Source organism: Leptodactylus fuscus, unplaced genomic scaffold (genome assembly GCF_031893055.1).
Source record: "Leptodactylus fuscus isolate aLepFus1 unplaced genomic scaffold, aLepFus1.hap2 HAP2_SCAFFOLD_421, whole genome shotgun sequence".
Lineage (NCBI taxonomy): Eukaryota > Metazoa > Chordata > Amphibia > Anura > Leptodactylidae > Leptodactylus > Leptodactylus fuscus.
Genome location: NW_027440446.1, coordinates 42,359 through 56,402, shown reverse-complemented (window position 1 = coordinate 56,402; position 14,044 = coordinate 42,359). Strand labels below are relative to the sequence as shown.

General features: G+C 43.1%; 7 non-coding genes and 2 pseudogenes across 7 annotated transcripts; all 9 read left to right on the top strand.

Annotated features, from left to right (window-relative positions):
- The first annotated feature begins 932 nt into the window (after positions 1–932).
- Positions 933–1,103, top strand: LOC142188357 (U2 spliceosomal RNA; annotated as a pseudogene).
- Positions 1,104–1,716: 613 nt separating this feature from the next.
- LOC142188397 (U2 spliceosomal RNA) lies at positions 1,717–1,907 on the top strand. Its single transcript, XR_012712892.1, has one exon. It is a non-coding gene; the product is annotated as a U2 spliceosomal RNA (small nuclear RNA).
- Positions 1,908–2,520: 613 nt separating this feature from the next.
- On the top strand, positions 2,521–2,711 carry LOC142188396 (U2 spliceosomal RNA). The gene has a single exon (XR_012712891.1). It is a non-coding gene; the product is annotated as a U2 spliceosomal RNA (small nuclear RNA).
- Positions 2,712–3,324: 613 nt separating this feature from the next.
- On the top strand, positions 3,325–3,515 carry LOC142188395 (U2 spliceosomal RNA). The gene has a single exon (XR_012712890.1). It is a non-coding gene; the product is annotated as a U2 spliceosomal RNA (small nuclear RNA).
- A 613-nt stretch (positions 3,516–4,128) lies between these two features.
- LOC142188394 (U2 spliceosomal RNA) lies at positions 4,129–4,319 on the top strand. Its single transcript, XR_012712889.1, has one exon. It is a non-coding gene; the product is annotated as a U2 spliceosomal RNA (small nuclear RNA).
- A 613-nt stretch (positions 4,320–4,932) lies between these two features.
- On the top strand, positions 4,933–5,123 carry LOC142188393 (U2 spliceosomal RNA). Its single transcript, XR_012712888.1, has one exon. It is a non-coding gene; the product is annotated as a U2 spliceosomal RNA (small nuclear RNA).
- Positions 5,124–5,736: 613 nt separating this feature from the next.
- LOC142188392 (U2 spliceosomal RNA) lies at positions 5,737–5,927 on the top strand. Its single transcript, XR_012712887.1, has one exon. It is a non-coding gene; the product is annotated as a U2 spliceosomal RNA (small nuclear RNA).
- A 613-nt stretch (positions 5,928–6,540) lies between these two features.
- On the top strand, positions 6,541–6,731 carry LOC142188391 (U2 spliceosomal RNA). Its single transcript, XR_012712886.1, has one exon. It is a non-coding gene; the product is annotated as a U2 spliceosomal RNA (small nuclear RNA).
- A 2,198-nt stretch (positions 6,732–8,929) lies between these two features.
- On the top strand, positions 8,930–9,143 carry LOC142188355 (U2 spliceosomal RNA; annotated as a pseudogene).
- Positions 9,144–14,044: the final 4,901 nt, after the last annotated feature.

Genomic DNA, 14,044 nt, shown 5'->3' with positions numbered 1-14,044 from the left:
AAGCTGCATGCATGGTAAGGTACTTGGCCGGTACAGTAGTAAGGCACTTAAACTGGCCTATTGATTATAAAAATTGCCCATATGCCTTTCACTGCCCTAAGCAGTACACATATGCTGCAGACTTCCTTAAAAAACACCAGTTGGAACATATCCCTATGGTTAGATTTGTGTCTGACAAAAAAAGTCTTTCAAAATTGTGTACCAACCAGGTACAGTGTCCCATACTTGGCCTAACTTCCGCAAAAGCAAAGGAAGTGTGGGATAAAATATATAAATATGACATATCAAATGCGCAGAAAGACGTAATGTGGTTATCGGCTCAAAATGTTTTGCCGGTCAGGTGCTCTCAACATAGGAGGGGCTTGGCGACTTCCGCAAACTGTCCCAGAACCGGATGTGCTGGTGAGGAGGACGTCCACCATCTCTTTTGGGGATGTCAGTATGCGAGGCAAGTATGGAAGAGTGTGAACGGTGTATGTAAGGAAATGACTGGGTTGGAATGTTTGTCGGGAGAGTTTGTGATGTATGGGTTGGTGAAACTAAGAAGCGTCAAAGCACGGGTTCTATGGATCTTTTTGTCCTGTGTAAAAGAGGTTCTGTGGAATAGCAGAAATATTTACGTGTTTAAAAAAGAGGAATTGAGCATAACTGATTGTCGTAATATGGTCTTGGAAAAGCTTTATTTTCACTATCAGGTGGACGCAAGTAAAAACCTGGATGCGGAAGGGTTCTGGAAGTTCTCCAAATGGAGAAGTCTGTTAACTTGATTTGTTTGTGTTTTTCCTTTCTGTAAACTCTGTTAAAATTAAAATTGCGAAAATAACCCAAATCTGAATGATGAATGGATTGGACTGATAAAGTATTTGCCCAGTACCAATCCATATCTGAGAGATATGGAAAAAAAAAAAAAAAAAAAAAAAAAAAAAAAAAAAAAAAAAAAAAAAAAAAAATCTGTTCTTATCAGTTTAATATCTGATACGTCCCCTATCTGGGGACCATATATTAAATGGATTTTTAGAACAGGGAGCTGGAATCGGAGCTTGCTCTGTCCACTCCACGCATTGACCTGGTATTGCATTACTTCCAGGATCGGTGCACCCCTTTCCAATTCAGTTGAAAGAAAGAGACAGAGGACTGACCGACCAACAGAGAAGATTGCTGCACCTGGCAAGCTAGCAAAGAGAAAATTGACAGTTGGACGTGGCCTGATGCTGTGACTGACTCTACCTGAAAGGTACTTCATTAATTATTTTCTTTGATTGATTGATTGATTGATTGATTGATTGCAAATGACATTACTGCTGCAAAGTGTCTGATTTGCTGCCATTTTATTCAATTTTAAATGCATTGAATTCTTTTAAAATTTTTGGGCATAAATTTATTTCTGAACTTGCACTTGACCGGACACTTGAATGGGTGTGGTCAAACGGTGGGAGTGGTTTATGCAGATTCGCAAAATTCGGCAAAATCCGCTGGCGTCACAAGATAACATTTGCACATGTCACTTTGCCTTGCACAAAAGTTTTTCTTTTCTTTTTTTTCACTTTTGGTGGCAGGTAGGGAAAACCTGCACAAGCTAATTGATTTCTACTTCATTAAGGGAAAGGAAAAAAAAACAAAAAAAAAAACAAAATAGGGCTGCAGCAGCATGGTGCACACCTTGAGCGGTGCACAGTGAACACGGAAGGGCGCCAGAACAGGTGCCGAGCGCTTGCCATCGCTTCTCGGCCTTCTGGCTAAGATCAAGTGTAGTATCTGTTCTTATCAGTTTAATATCTGATACGTCCCCTATCTGGGGACCATATATTAAATGGATTTTTAGAACAGGGAGCTGGAATCGGAGCTTGCTCTGTCCACTCCACGCATTGACCTGGTATTGCATTACTTCCAGGATCGGTGCACCCCTTTCCAATTCAGTTGAAAGAAAGAGACAGAGGACTGACCGACCAACAGAGAAGATTGCTGCACCTGGCAAGCTAGCAAAGAGAAAATTGACAGTTGGACGTGGCCTGATGCTGTGACTGACTCTACCTGAAAGGTACTTCATTAATTATTTTCTTTGATTGATTGATTGATTGATTGATTGATTGCAAATGACATTACTGCTGCAAAGTGTCTGATTTGCTGCCATTTTATTCAATTTTAAATGCATTGAATTCTTTTAAAATTTTTGGGCATAAATTTATTTCTGAACTTGCACTTGACCGGACACTTGAATGGGTGTGGTCAAACGGTGGGAGTGGTTTATGCAGATTCGCAAAATTCGGCAAAATCCGCTGGCGTCACAAGATAACATTTGCACATGTCACTTTGCCTTGCACAAAAGTTTTTCTTTTCTTTTTTTTCACTTTTGGTGGCAGGTAGGGAAAACCTGCACAAGCTAATTGATTTCTACTTCATTAAGGGAAAGGAAAAAAAAACAAAAAAAAAAACAAAATAGGGCTGCAGCAGCATGGTGCACACCTTGAGCGGTGCACAGTGAACACGGAAGGGCGCCAGAACAGGTGCCGAGCGCTTGCCATCGCTTCTCGGCCTTCTGGCTAAGATCAAGTGTAGTATCTGTTCTTATCAGTTTAATATCTGATACGTCCCCTATCTGGGGACCATATATTAAATGGATTTTTAGAACAGGGAGCTGGAATCGGAGCTTGCTCTGTCCACTCCACGCATTGACCTGGTATTGCATTACTTCCAGGATCGGTGCACCCCTTTCCAATTCAGTTGAAAGAAAGAGACAGAGGACTGACCGACCAACAGAGAAGATTGCTGCACCTGGCAAGCTAGCAAAGAGAAAATTGACAGTTGGACGTGGCCTGATGCTGTGACTGACTCTACCTGAAAGGTACTTCATTAATTATTTTCTTTGATTGATTGATTGATTGATTGATTGATTGCAAATGACATTACTGCTGCAAAGTGTCTGATTTGCTGCCATTTTATTCAATTTTAAATGCATTGAATTCTTTTAAAATTTTTGGGCATAAATTTATTTCTGAACTTGCACTTGACCGGACACTTGAATGGGTGTGGTCAAACGGTGGGAGTGGTTTATGCAGATTCGCAAAATTCGGCAAAATCCGCTGGCGTCACAAGATAACATTTGCACATGTCACTTTGCCTTGCACAAAAGTTTTTCTTTTCTTTTTTTTCACTTTTGGTGGCAGGTAGGGAAAACCTGCACAAGCTAATTGATTTCTACTTCATTAAGGGAAAGGAAAAAAAAACAAAAAAAAAAACAAAATAGGGCTGCAGCAGCATGGTGCACACCTTGAGCGGTGCACAGTGAACACGGAAGGGCGCCAGAACAGGTGCCGAGCGCTTGCCATCGCTTCTCGGCCTTCTGGCTAAGATCAAGTGTAGTATCTGTTCTTATCAGTTTAATATCTGATACGTCCCCTATCTGGGGACCATATATTAAATGGATTTTTAGAACAGGGAGCTGGAATCGGAGCTTGCTCTGTCCACTCCACGCATTGACCTGGTATTGCATTACTTCCAGGATCGGTGCACCCCTTTCCAATTCAGTTGAAAGAAAGAGACAGAGGACTGACCGACCAACAGAGAAGATTGCTGCACCTGGCAAGCTAGCAAAGAGAAAATTGACAGTTGGACGTGGCCTGATGCTGTGACTGACTCTACCTGAAAGGTACTTCATTAATTATTTTCTTTGATTGATTGATTGATTGATTGATTGATTGCAAATGACATTACTGCTGCAAAGTGTCTGATTTGCTGCCATTTTATTCAATTTTAAATGCATTGAATTCTTTTAAAATTTTTGGGCATAAATTTATTTCTGAACTTGCACTTGACCGGACACTTGAATGGGTGTGGTCAAACGGTGGGAGTGGTTTATGCAGATTCGCAAAATTCGGCAAAATCCGCTGGCGTCACAAGATAACATTTGCACATGTCACTTTGCCTTGCACAAAAGTTTTTCTTTTCTTTTTTTTCACTTTTGGTGGCAGGTAGGGAAAACCTGCACAAGCTAATTGATTTCTACTTCATTAAGGGAAAGGAAAAAAAAACAAAAAAAAAAACAAAATAGGGCTGCAGCAGCATGGTGCACACCTTGAGCGGTGCACAGTGAACACGGAAGGGCGCCAGAACAGGTGCCGAGCGCTTGCCATCGCTTCTCGGCCTTCTGGCTAAGATCAAGTGTAGTATCTGTTCTTATCAGTTTAATATCTGATACGTCCCCTATCTGGGGACCATATATTAAATGGATTTTTAGAACAGGGAGCTGGAATCGGAGCTTGCTCTGTCCACTCCACGCATTGACCTGGTATTGCATTACTTCCAGGATCGGTGCACCCCTTTCCAATTCAGTTGAAAGAAAGAGACAGAGGACTGACCGACCAACAGAGAAGATTGCTGCACCTGGCAAGCTAGCAAAGAGAAAATTGACAGTTGGACGTGGCCTGATGCTGTGACTGACTCTACCTGAAAGGTACTTCATTAATTATTTTCTTTGATTGATTGATTGATTGATTGATTGATTGCAAATGACATTACTGCTGCAAAGTGTCTGATTTGCTGCCATTTTATTCAATTTTAAATGCATTGAATTCTTTTAAAATTTTTGGGCATAAATTTATTTCTGAACTTGCACTTGACCGGACACTTGAATGGGTGTGGTCAAACGGTGGGAGTGGTTTATGCAGATTCGCAAAATTCGGCAAAATCCGCTGGCGTCACAAGATAACATTTGCACATGTCACTTTGCCTTGCACAAAAGTTTTTCTTTTCTTTTTTTTCACTTTTGGTGGCAGGTAGGGAAAACCTGCACAAGCTAATTGATTTCTACTTCATTAAGGGAAAGGAAAAAAAAACAAAAAAAAAAACAAAATAGGGCTGCAGCAGCATGGTGCACACCTTGAGCGGTGCACAGTGAACACGGAAGGGCGCCAGAACAGGTGCCGAGCGCTTGCCATCGCTTCTCGGCCTTCTGGCTAAGATCAAGTGTAGTATCTGTTCTTATCAGTTTAATATCTGATACGTCCCCTATCTGGGGACCATATATTAAATGGATTTTTAGAACAGGGAGCTGGAATCGGAGCTTGCTCTGTCCACTCCACGCATTGACCTGGTATTGCATTACTTCCAGGATCGGTGCACCCCTTTCCAATTCAGTTGAAAGAAAGAGACAGAGGACTGACCGACCAACAGAGAAGATTGCTGCACCTGGCAAGCTAGCAAAGAGAAAATTGACAGTTGGACGTGGCCTGATGCTGTGACTGACTCTACCTGAAAGGTACTTCATTAATTATTTTCTTTGATTGATTGATTGATTGATTGATTGATTGCAAATGACATTACTGCTGCAAAGTGTCTGATTTGCTGCCATTTTATTCAATTTTAAATGCATTGAATTCTTTTAAAATTTTTGGGCATAAATTTATTTCTGAACTTGCACTTGACCGGACACTTGAATGGGTGTGGTCAAACGGTGGGAGTGGTTTATGCAGATTCGCAAAATTCGGCAAAATCCGCTGGCGTCACAAGATAACATTTGCACATGTCACTTTGCCTTGCACAAAAGTTTTTCTTTTCTTTTTTTTCACTTTTGGTGGCAGGTAGGGAAAACCTGCACAAGCTAATTGATTTCTACTTCATTAAGGGAAAGGAAAAAAAAACAAAAAAAAAAACAAAATAGGGCTGCAGCAGCATGGTGCACACCTTGAGCGGTGCACAGTGAACACGGAAGGGCGCCAGAACAGGTGCCGAGCGCTTGCCATCGCTTCTCGGCCTTCTGGCTAAGATCAAGTGTAGTATCTGTTCTTATCAGTTTAATATCTGATACGTCCCCTATCTGGGGACCATATATTAAATGGATTTTTAGAACAGGGAGCTGGAATCGGAGCTTGCTCTGTCCACTCCACGCATTGACCTGGTATTGCATTACTTCCAGGATCGGTGCACCCCTTTCCAATTCAGTTGAAAGAAAGAGACAGAGGACTGACCGACCAACAGAGAAGATTGCTGCACCTGGCAAGCTAGCAAAGAGAAAATTGACAGTTGGACGTGGCCTGATGCTGTGACTGACTCTACCTGAAAGGTACTTCATTAATTATTTTCTTTGATTGATTGATTGATTGATTGATTGATTGCAAATGACATTACTGCTGCAAAGTGTCTGATTTGCTGCCATTTTATTCAATTTTAAATGCATTGAATTCTTTTAAAATTTTTGGGCATAAATTTATTTCTGAACTTGCACTTGACCGGACACTTGAATGGGTGTGGTCAAACGGTGGGAGTGGTTTATGCAGATTCGCAAAATTCGGCAAAATCCGCTGGCGTCACAAGATAACATTTGCACATGTCACTTTGCCTTGCACAAAAGTTTTTCTTTTCTTTTTTTTCACTTTTGGTGGCAGGTAGGGAAAACCTGCACAAGCTAATTGATTTCTACTTCATTAAGGGAAAGGAAAAAAAAACAAAAAAAAAAACAAAATAGGGCTGCAGCAGCATGGTGCACACCTTGAGCGGTGCACAGTGAACACGGAAGGGCGCCAGAACAGGTGCCGAGCGCTTGCCATCGCTTCTCGGCCTTCTGGCTAAGATCAAGTGTAGTATCTGTTCTTATCAGTTTAATATCTGATACGTCCCCTATCTGGGGACCATATATTAAATGGATTTTTAGAACAGGGAGCTGGAATCGGAGCTTGCTCTGTCCACTCCACGCATTGACCTGGTATTGCATTACTTCCAGGATCGGTGCACCCCTTTCCAATTCAGTTGAAAGAAAGAGACAGAGGACTGACCGACCAACAGAGAAGATTGCTGCACCTGGCAAGCTAGCAAAGAGAAAATTGACAGTTGGACGTGGCCTGATGCTGTGACTGACTCTACCTGAAAGGTACTTCATTAATTATTTTCTTTGATTGATTGATTGATTGATTGATTGATTGCAAATGACATTACTGCTGCAAAGTGTCTGATTTGCTGCCATTTTATTCAATTTTAAATGCATTGAATTCTTTTAAAATTTTTGGGCATAAATTTATTTCTGAACTTGCACTTGACCGGACACTTGAATGGGTGTGGTCAAACGGTGGGAGTGGTTTATGCAGATTCGCAAAATTCGGCAAAATCCGCTGGCGTCACAAGATAACATTTGCACATGTCACTTTGCCTTGCACAAAAGTTTTTCTTTTCTTTTTTTTCACTTTTGGTGGCAGGTAGGGAAAACCTGCACAAGCTAATTGATTTCTACTTCATTAAGGGAAAGGAAAAAAAAACAAAAAAAAAAACAAAATAGGGCTGCAGCAGCATGGTGCACACCTTGAGCGGTGCACAGTGAACACGGAAGGGCGCCAGAACAGGTGCCGAGCGCTTGCCATCGCTTCTCGGCCTTTTGGCTAAGATCAAGTGTAGCATACATTCTGCTCAGTGTTTGTGTGCTGCCAAGGATCTTAGCCGGAGGTGCCCCGGGTACCCTCTACTCGGCCTGGTAGGAAAAGTCAGGTTTATAGCCTGGCTGGAACTGCCTGCTGCTATTGGGTTTGAGGCTTAGTCCCGGGGCAACCAGAAGCGATCACCTGGAGAATCTATTGAGACTCCTAGGGTCTGATTATTTACAGATCAAAGATCTACAATGGATCTAAGACGGAAGAAGTTCTGCCTGAGGTTCTTCCTTAAGAAAGATGCCGCTAGAGCTGATGACTGGTCGGAGATGTCGGTGGTGAGGATACTGGAGGATCGTTTGATGGTTCGGAGGGAGGATGTCCTGGCCATGCAATGGAACGCCACCAAGAGGTCTTGCGATGTCACCTTCACTTCGGAGCAACTGTGTTCGGAGGCCTTCCTCGGATGGTACGGAGGCGGGACCACTGGAGTCAGGGACCGAGTGAGCTGCTTGACTTCCTTGCACGGGGGCTGGAAATCGCTGGTCGTGTCTATGGATGACCCTTTTGTGAGTGCTGCGGACATTATGGGCTTTTTGAGACTTCATGTGCCTATGTGCAGGTTCAAGAAGGACTTATTGAATCAAGCTGGTTATTGGACTGGTAAAAGACGTTTTTCCGTATGGATTGAGGAGAAAGACATGGACTTATTTAACGGAGCAATCCAGTTTGATGGTAAGACTGGGTTTGCCTTTTGGGAGGACTCAAAGGGGAAATTCCCCAGGAAAACGGAAAAAAAAGGGACTTTGTTGCCAGATGAAGGAAATTCCATGGACAAAATAGAGACTGAGAGTGTTTTTTCAGAGTCTGTTATTTCTGATGCTTCCTTTACAGATTTAACTCCTGTCCGTGATGAGATGCAGGAACCCGGTAATAAAAAATGTAAAGAAATGATATGTATGGAACAAGAATTTAAATATGAACTAGTAGTAGAAAAAGTGATAGAGAAGGAGCCAATTATGTGTAATGCAGAAATGACAGTAGAAGGGAAAGATAGAATAAGGATAGTGAAGGTGAGGGAAAAAAGAGAAGTTAGTTGTATGGAGCCTAGAGAGAAGGTATTTACAAAAAAATGGGTAGGAGAAGCAAGTAAGTTAAAGAAGGGTATGGGTAATTATGGACACTGTAGGTATGTAGTAGTTAAATCATTCCATGAAGGTCATTACAGGTTTTTTGAGAAATACATAAGTGATCGTTATGCTAGAGATGTGTTAGAAAAACGTACTTTAAATGAGGATGAAATGGATGTGTTATTTATGATGGCCCTGGAGGGAGGATGCCCTGCGCGAATATCCCCAACGTATGAAAATGGTAAATATAGGAAAAATAGAGAACTGTATGATAAAATACAAGAAATAAAAGAAATGAGAGAGAAAGAAATGGAAAAAATGGTACAAACAAAAGTGTAAAATACTGTTAAATATTGTGAAAAACTGTGAGATGTACAGATGTTTTTTGTTGTTGTTCATTTGTGTGTTGTATGTGTAGTAATATGGAAAATTGAGAAATAGTGTTTTTTCATTGTTATTTTGCTATGTTTAATAAAAAATGGCCCTTAGTGGCTAGTAAATCAAAAAAAAATCTGTTCTTATCAGTTTAATATCTGATACGTCCCCTATCTGGGGACCATATATTAAATGGATTTTTAGAACAGGGAGCTGGAATCGGAGCTTGCTCTGTCCACTCCACGCATTGACCTGGTATTGCATTACTTCCAGGATCGGTGCACCCCTTTCCAATTCAGTTGAAAGAAAGAGACAGAGGACTGACCGACCAACAGAGAAGATTGCTGCACCTGGCAAGCTAGCAAAGAGAAAATTGACAGTTGGACGTGGCCTGATGCTGTGACTGACTCTACCTGAAAGGTACTTCATTAATTATTTTCTTTGATTGATTGATTGATTGATTGATTGATTGCAAATGACATTACTGCTGCAAAGTGTCTGATTTGCTGCCATTTTATTCAATTTTAAATGCATTGAATTCTTTTAAAATTTTTGGGCATAAATTTATTTCTGAACTTGCACTTGACCGGACACTTGAATGGGTGTGGTCAAACGGTGGGAGTGGTTTATGCAGATTCGCAAAATTCGGCAAAATCCGCTGGCGTCACAAGATAACATTTGCACATGTCACTTTGCCTTGCACAAAAGTTTTTCTTTTCTTTTTTTTCACTTTTGGTGGCAGGTAGGGAAAACCTGCACAAGCTAATTGATTTCTACTTCATTAAGGGAAAGGAAAAAAAAACAAAAAAAAAAACAAAATAGGGCTGCAGCAGCATGGTGCACACCTTGAGCGGTGCACAGTGAACACGGAAGGGCGCCAGAACAGGTGCCGAGCGCTTGCCATCGCTTCTCGGCCTTATGCCTAAGACCAAGTGTCATAGCTTGGTCTGGGTGGGAGAGCCGGTGTGATCGGGGGTCCGCCCTAGCCTTCTGGAAAGGACCGGAGCCATTTTCGTGCCAAGGGCATTTTTTCCATAGGAAACCATGACATCGGAACGCCATACCATCAGGTTCGTCTGTCAAAAAAGCATCACTGGAGAAGCAGGTTTGAAACACTTCATTGAAAAGGTACTGGAGGAATTGTTGCAGGTTGATGTTAAGCAAGTTTATTGCATCCAGCAATTTAACCACATAAAGACTTTTGACGTGTCATTTTATGAAGGTGGACTCTGCCTTAATACCTTTGAGAACACCAAAAAGTTTGCCAACCATGCTTATTTGCAAGACTTTACTGTGATCCCTCTGTTCTCTCAATTTGAAAAGGTTGTGACTGTACATATGTATAACCCATATTTGGAGAGAAAGTTGGTTAAAGCATTTCTGGGGCACTACTGCTCCTCTGTAAGGGGGGCAGTGGACCAGAAAAACTATAGAGGGGTTTACACTGGATTTTCCAAGTATTGGGTTAAATTCAAACCGGACCCAAGCGGAATTGGTGGAGTTATGCACCCTCCAGCAAACTTTACATTAGCTGGAGAGAGGGGGTTTTTGAGTTATCCCGGCCAACCACAGTATTGCCGTATTTGTCATCGTTTTGGCCACACAAAGGAATCCTGCGATGTGGGTGAGGCATGTAGGAACTGTGGGGCGACAGGTCACAGAGCTGACAAGTGCACTGAGGTGCGTAAATGCGACATATGTGGAGATACGGGACATACCTGCAGGAGGTGTCCAGAGGCCTCTGAGGAAGTCTTATTCCGGCTTGAGATGGAGGGGCGGATGGGCAGGAGTCTGGAGCGGCGAAGTTACGCCAGTGTGGTGAGCGCCCCTGCTGTTGGGGGCGCCGCTGCGGCTGTGACTGACCCGCCGGACTACGCCGAGTCAGACATACTGGGTGAGGTACAAGCGGCGGCATTGGAGGGGTTAATGGGCGCAGCTGAAGCGTGCAGCTCGGCTACGGCCGTGGCTGTAGCAGAGGCTGTGCTTGTGACCCCGCCCGGGCCAACTGTAATACCCGAGACCCCTGTATTAACCTCTGTACGGGACGCAATGGATGTTCTGGACTCTGCCTTGGAGGAGATGGTGGAGGAGGTGGTGTCCCCCAGTGTAAGCGGGGTGCGCCCCTCTGAAGTTATTGAATCCATGGAACTATCTGATGTCATTCCGCCAACCCAGGCTGCCAAACCAGCTGCAGCAGTGAGGGGGTTAAAGTCCAAACTGCCAGAAGTTTCCTCTGCTAAGAAGCAGAAAGTCGACCCAGAGCATGCTGGGAGCTCTGCTTCTGCAATACCCAAATTAGCAAAGCCTGTATTTTTGCCCATATTACCTGCTTCTCCTGCTTCTCCTGCTTCTCCTGCCGCTCCGGTGTCTCCGCTGTCCCCGGCATCATCTGTGGGGACGAGTTACCTGGAGGAGGGAGGAATTGATGAGTTAAAACGCATCACGCAGTTTCGGTCAGGTACCTGACAAGTGTGAATTCCGTGTTACCCACTAACATCTTCTTTCAATGCCAGCCTCACTCAAGATTTGCTCTCAGAACGTGAGGGTTTTTTCTGCTGCAGGGAGAAGATCTGCCATCTTGGACTTCCTGGCCACTAAAAAGTGCGACATAGTTTGCGTTCAAGAGTGCGGCCTAAACCGCATGCCGCGACGGAACGAATGGAACGGTATCGCTAAGTGGTCTTACACAAGCAGCAACAAAAATGACGGGGTGGGGGTATTATTGCAAAACCCTGATATTTGTGTTAAAAATTTTTCTGTTATTGAACCTGGCAGGTGTATCATGCTGGGGCTTTCATACCTAGGTTGGGATTTCCGCCTCATCAACACATATGCTCACACTTGTAAAAACAACAGGTTAGCATTGTTTGAGAAATTACGTTTTTATTTACAGGGTACGACTCCAGTTATCATGTGTGGTGACTATAACTGCACGTATGACAAAGTGAGTAGAGGCTGTGCCAAGCAATCAGGTACGGATATAACTGGTAACAAACTCAAATCTCTACTGAGTGAATTTAACCTGGTAGATGTTGGTGGTGTAAAAGACGCGGGTGATACATATTTCTCGGATAGCGGGAAAACCGCGTCCCGAATTGATTATTTCTTGACATCTGGTAAAACTGTAGAGTGTACAAACCTTACACAGGATCGTGTATGCTTTTCGGACCATGTCTGCATGGTCGCCACCTTTCAGGTGGGCCAAGTCCAGTATGGACGTGGGTTGTGGCGGTTAAACGCCAGATTATTGCGCAACCCCGCTGTTAAAAAAAGGTTCGCAGCCAGCTATAACGGCTGGAAACAAAAAATCAGCTCATTCCCCAACATTATTGAATGGTGGTTGTGGGTAAAGTTTAAAATTTCCTCCTTCTTTAAGAGGGAAGGACGTAAAAACGCCAAAGAACGGCGTCTCAGGTATTACTGGCAGTGCAAGAGACTGCTTTATCTTCAAAAAATAAAGGAGCTGGGCTACAATGTCCAGGCTGCCTTAAATAAAGAAAAGCAACTGGTAAACAACTGGTTTATTAACAAAGGAAAGGAAATTCAATTTAGGTCCCGGGTAAAGCATAAAGAGTTTAATGAAAAGTGTACAACCTACTTTTTCAAAAAAATGTGCAGTGGCAAGGATGTTATGGAAGGTGTGTATGGTGTGAATGGGGCTGAAGTGAATGGTGAGGGGATGTTGGGTGTGGTGCGTGATTTTTATGCTAGGTTGTTTGAAAGGAAGGTGTGTGATCTGGGGGTGGATGATGACTTTTTGGATGTGGTTGTGAATAAGGTGCCTGAGAGTGAGAGTGGTGTTTTGTTGGATGATGTGACAGTAAGTGAGATTGGGGATGTGGTGAGAAAGTTGAGTAAGAATAAGGCGCCTGGGTGTGATGGGTTGATAAATGAATTTTACGTATGGTACTGGGATATGATTGGTGCGGAAGTAGTGCGAGTGATGGTAAGCTTGTTTGAGGGACAGAGTATGCCTGCGGCAATGAAAAAAGGCACGGTGAAGCTCCTCTTTAAAAAGGGGGACAAGAAAAATGTAGCGAATTGGCGTCCTATCTCGCTGCTTAACGCAGATTATAAAATCTTCGCCAAAATATTGGGCAACAGGCTGCGGCAAGTAATCCATCACGTCATCCAGGAGGAGCAAACCTGTGCTATACCGGGGAGAAGTATGCATGAGAATACGGTATGTATGAGAGATGTGTTGGTGGACTGTAAGGAGCGAGGGAAAGGTATGATAGTGTGCGCGCTTGATTTCGAAAAGGCGTTTGACAGAGTGGGTCACGAGTACTTGTTTAAATTGTTAGAGAGGATGGGTTTGCCTGAGAAATTTGTGCGTTTATTGTATGGGTTGTATGAAGGTGCAAGGAGTTGCGTGTTAGTGAATGGGATGGTGAGTGGTGAGTTTGTGGTGGCGTCTGGGGTGCGGCAGGGTTGTCCCCTGTCCCCCATGTTATTTGTCTGCGCCATAGAACCGCTACTGTCCATGATACGCGCTGACAAAGTAATCAAAGGCGTATTTATTCCAGGCTCCAAGGGGTGTGCAATAAAGGTTCTAGCGTACATGGATGATGTGTGTGTGTTGTGTGAGAATATGTGTGATGTGCAGAGAGCGAAGTTGTGTGTAAGTTTATTTTGTGTGGGTACTGGTTTCAAAATTAACTGGCAAAAAAGTGAATTCAAGCCTTTTTTCTTCAATACAAACATCACTGACCCTGACATGCAAAAGGTGTCCGGGGATATCAAAATCCTTGGTATTAAATACAGTGAGGACCTTAAGGGGTTAAAGAATTGGGAGGAACTCCAGTCAAAAATTCAAAGCAAATTCAGCTTCTGGAGGCTACGGGAGCTCACATTCACAGGCAAGTTGCTTGTAATTAAAAGTATAATTCTCCCTATGATCCTGTTCGTGGCTACTGTCTTCCCACCGAATGATATGTTTCTCAAAAAGACATGTAGATTGTTGTTTATTTTTTTCTGGGGCAGTACGGTGGAGAAAGCTAGACGGGAGGTTCTATGCAAATCTAGGAGGCTGGGGGGACAAAACTTCCCAGACCTCTCTGTGTTTATTGGTTTAAACTATGTAAAATTTTTTGTACTTTCATTGCAGAAAAAGACCAAAGCTGCATGCATGGTAAGGTACTTGGCCGGTACAGTAGTAAGGCACTTAAACTGGCCTATTGATTATAAAAA